Here is a 5,028-nt window from a genome sequence, read left to right on the forward strand (position 1 = left end):
TCCAGTCATTTCTACAGCATTTATAATTCATGAAGTAAACATGTTTTTTTTCCACATTTATTTCTGCTCCATCATATGTGAATAAGCTTAAGCTGAGCTCCTCAGTTTGCTCTGCAAATAATCACAGTTTAACCATAGGACTAAATACATATTTTTTTGACAGAACCTACTATAGTCTAGCATAAATTTACCATGAAAACGTCAGTGGGCTGAGAGGGAAGCCAAATTATATATTTTCATTATGATGTAATAGCCCCAATGTGGTAAAACCATCCATGCAGGTGTAAAGAGATGATGAGACTTTTAGAAGTGGGCTCTTTCCTGGCTTTGTTTAAGTTAAAGTGATATATGAAACCAGGCAATAAGCAGTGTGAGCCATGCTTTCAATCAATGCACTCTTGAGACAACATGCTGTTAGAAAGCACTCACATCAGGGAACAAAAAACCATAACGGCAGTTAAGGAGCATTTGTGCCACAATGATACATTGAATCAGACATTAGAGGGTAACTCATTTTTGTTTATTTAGCTTTTGCAATTTATTATTCATTTATCCACAAAGAGATAATAATGTGTCCATTTTCTCTGCACTCTCATGTTTAAAGGCACTGCAGCAATCTGGCTGACAATAAAAATGTCCTATTGTATGATCAAATTTGTCACAGGTGCTCATGATTATGCTCATGTTTTTAAAATAAACAGCCCTACATTGCATGTTGCATTGCTTGTAAATACTTGCATTGTTCAGTATGACCTGAGTTCATCAGAGCAAAAGCCAGGATGTAGTTGCTGATTGCCAGCAACAGTAGCAGGATATGGGTTGTGAACATGATTATTTCCTCTATAAAGGCTATATCTGTAATGATGCATGAAGTTCATTAGTGGGCATTTTTGGCAGGCAAGGTTATTGATGAAAAGATTTAATGTTGAGCAACAGGAGTGGCCGTTTAAATAGACTGGCTTATTGCAACGCATGCCTATAAACCCTGCACCATACTGTGTATAAAGTGTTTTTTAACACTTTTATTTTTCTTGTATTTAAGAAGTTCGTAGCACAGAGTGGCTTTGTTATTATGTCTCCGTAAATTGAAGATTCTTTTCCACTTGCACGCTGTATTGATTTCAGGACTTATCTTTCAAACATAAATAAGTCTGAAATACTTATGAACAATGTCACAGTGTGTGATTTTATAATCTAGCTGACGGCAACTGGTGTTTGGCCCATACTATTATTGAGATGGAATAAAGGTCAGGCTATTTGTTTCATGTGTGTTTTATTTCTCCTTCATACTCCATCTGAATGCTGATGGCCACAGCAGTTATATTGTTATATTGTTGCAAACAAAAGCAATTCAAGCAACAGCAATGCAACAGGAATTACTAGAGTGTATATTAACTTTTTTTTTTTTATGTTACCATAATCATGCCACTCAAAATAAATTTCAGGCTATTACAGAAGTTCAGGCTACATTTAAATTGCTACGTTTTAGGTTTAAAAAAACACTTTTTTTTTCTATGTTTACACCTCATATCCACACTGCTCTGATGTATTAGAGCCCCTAAACCGGAGACCTTTGGCAACACCGACACTCACGCCAATGTGTCACCGCCTGATTGGTCATGCGGTCTCTGAGACTAAGATATTAACATTACCACGGCACTACCAGCAACGGGCAGAGTGTACATGCTGCCTCCTGTTTACCTCGACACGCGCATGCCCTGTACACCACAATGTTGATGAGATTTGCGGTTTGGATGTGTTAGTTTAAACGGAGATTGGTTCTTCTACTGGAGCTAAAAACACTTGCATGCATCGCTTTTGGCTCAAAACTCCGCTTAAAAAACAAAACGTTGCAATTTAAATGTAGCCTCAGTGATGTGGAATGTATGGAATGTATCTGTGCAATGTTATCCCTATGAAATGCCTTTGTAATCAACCCATGTTACTCCTAATATTATTTTACCAGTTGTGTTTATTCTGTTGATTTGATATTGTGTGTAATTTCTTTATCTTTTCTATTTTCAGTATTTTGGTTTTTCTATTTTAATTGGATTGTGCATTGGATTGAGTGCCCAGATTAAGCCCCTCGGAGGGTGTTTTGCATCCCTCCATCAAATGTTTAATTGATTATATGTATGCTAATCGGTATTATTAGTGTGCGTAAACCAATCAACCAAAGCTTAATTAACAATTTTGTTCCAGGAAATAGTAAAGTCCCAAATATCTAGCTGTGTACTCTCGCATTGCTGGGGGATGCAACTATGTCATGGCAGGTGTATTGCTCAGGACCCAAGGAAGCAAAGTGTCGAGAGGGAAGTTTAGATGAGCATTTCTCGAGAAAGCTGCAAGGCCAAACAAACAGCCCGTTCCAAACCTTTTAAACAGGCACTGCACTAGTCCTTCTAACAAGGTGTTGATTAAAAAGGGTTATAAAACAGAGGGAGCAGAATAATTGTCATGTGTAGAAAGAGCTACATGTATAAATCATTCTTTCCACCCAATGCCAAGCCACTATAGTTTCTAATAGATGTATGCACTATACCTGTACATATTGATCTTGCCTTGTGTGGTATATCTTGAAGCATGATAGGGGTCTGGTTTGTTTTCATGTTATTGTTTTTTTTTATTGTTGTTTATGTGTATTTGTTATTCTTGGGCCATTATGAATTATTTAATTTCCCCTCGTGCATGAGAATGATGTTATGAAGTGGATTCGTTGTTAAGCCTGATCCTTTATTGTCTCTGATTGAATGCTGTGAGAACTTAGAGCAAATGGTCGACTCGTATACAAAAGAACTGATTTCAAATTAAAACTTTCACATTGCGGAGGCATAAACATCTATGCAGCCCATAGCTACGCCACATGTGGCAAGAGGCAGAGCGCCTGTACAAAATCACCCATCCCCACACAACCGCACACTGATGTAAACGGAGAAGCATGTGCTGAGTTAAAGAGGTGAAGCCTATTTACAGAGCAGACAGACTGACTCCTGCAGGAACCAGGCAGAAGAAATGACAGACTAACACATAGGAGAAGACAGAAGTACACACACTATGAGAAAAAGAGGAGAGTGCACTTGGTTTGAGCTGAACTCTGGTGACCCACATGACCAGACACAAGGAATCTCCTATTTGTTTTACTCTGTGGACGTTGGCGTTAACACTGTCTTCCTGAGTACACACGCATATGGAAGTGTGAGTGTGTGTGTGTGAGTGTGTGTGTGCGTGTGTGTGTGTGGGGGGGGGGGTTAAGTGAGAGACAGAGGGTGGAAAAATTGGAGTGAAGGCAAAGGAGAGTAAGTCAGAGTTTACACAGAGTTCAAACCATAAGAAAGTAATGATCGTTTCTCAGAGAGTGGAGTTCCAATATTTTATTGTGTGTATGCGTGTGTGTGTGTGTGTGTGTGTGAGAGAGAGAGAGTGAGTGAATGCTGTGTAAGTGTGTTCCCATTTTTAAAATGTTGCCATTTAAAAAAGGCTCATTGTGATTTGCAAGAAAATTACGATACTTTAAAATTCCAAAATTGCGAGCCTTGCAGGTGTATCTTTCATGGTTTCAATCCATTATTACAACAGCTTTGTTTTGATCCAGTGGGTTGACGACATTTGCACTCATAAACTTACAAAACAGTGTAGGACAGCTCAAGAGCTGAAAATAGTTTGTTTAAAAAAGGACCTGTATTGTGATTGTTGTCCGCAACAGGAGTCCATGTACATTGTTTTGAGCAATTTGCATCTGATAAATAAAGCAGTATTTCAATGTCAGGGGTCAGACAGCAGCTCTTTCTCTATTTTGAGAAAGCACAAACATATTTAAAAGAAAAAGGGGGTGGATGTGTTTCAGATTTCTGTCTTGTGCTATCTAGTTACTCACAGCTGTTTTTTTAGCTTTGAAACACAGGAACTTTTTAAGATGAGACTGAATCCCTCTGAAACTGTCATTGCACATTTGTCTACATGCTAGCATGACACCTCAGCTTGCAGAGAAGAGAAGAGCTGATGAAAGTAGAGGTGAAACTCATAGTTTGTGACTACAGAAACACCTCTTTCAGCTGTGCTGTGATGTGTTGATTTATGTCCAATAATCAAGTTGTAGAAAATTAACTTCTATAAACATTACTTTCTCTAGTACCTTAAAACTTAAAAGATTTGTTGATTCAAATTTGTTCTATTGGTCCCTCAATAATTTAACTAAATTGTATAATACTGCATGTCATTGTGTGTCTTGTACTTTTTTTTACTCTTTTGTTTCTTTTGTCATTTGATTGTTTATTTCAAAGCATAGTGTTCATTTTAATTGATAATCAATACATTAAACAATAAGAGTAGTCCCACCTGGTGAGGTAAACATAAGAAATAGTAAGAAAACATATATATGTGTGTGTGTGTTTATATGTATATTTATACATGTATATGTATATGTGTGTATATATATGTTTATGTGTATATATATATGTTTATGTGTATATATATATATATATATATATATATATATATATATATATATATATATATATATATATATATCTACATATGTATATGTAAATATATAAATATATGTATATGTGTATATGTATATATATGTATATGTGTATATGTATATATATGTATATTAGGGTGCATCAAAAAACACAATTCTTGAATTCTGATATGGCTGGGTGCTAAAAGTGTTCCAATATATGTAGAAACAACACATGCAAAATATTTTTCCAATACATGATGGTTTAGGGGTGCCACCACACATCTGTTTTTGTTGGATAAAGTGGTAAACAGTGCTCAATGGTCGCCATGGAGATCTGAGGTAAACAACACTGCAGCTCAAGAAAACTGAGGTGATCTTTTTGTTAAATTGTGTTGGGTTATTACATATTACTAACATATCTGTAGTTGTGTCTTTGTATACTTAAGTCATATTTATAGGTATTTGGTGTTCATTAAAAAACAAGTATGTATATGTATATATATACAGTGGGTACGGAAAGTATTCAGACCCCTTTAAATTTTTCACTCTTTGTTTCATTGCAGCCA

The 5,028-nt window shown here is 36.2% G+C and overlaps 1 long non-coding RNA gene across 1 annotated transcript in view; it reads right to left on the reverse strand.

The window, feature by feature from the left end:
- Positions 1-1,661: 1,661 nt before the first annotated feature.
- Positions 1,662-5,028, reverse strand: part of LOC117958495 — a 21,777-nt gene continuing 18,410 nt past the window's right edge. Inside the window, exon 3 of the long non-coding RNA XR_004659733.1 lies at positions 1,662-1,829. This is a non-coding gene — a long non-coding RNA (uncharacterized LOC117958495). The remainder of the gene's footprint in view (positions 1,830-5,028) is intronic.

The sequence above is a fragment of the Etheostoma cragini genome, chromosome 2 (assembly GCF_013103735.1).
Source record: "Etheostoma cragini isolate CJK2018 chromosome 2, CSU_Ecrag_1.0, whole genome shotgun sequence".
Classification (NCBI taxonomy): domain Eukaryota; kingdom Metazoa; phylum Chordata; class Actinopteri; order Perciformes; family Percidae; genus Etheostoma; species Etheostoma cragini.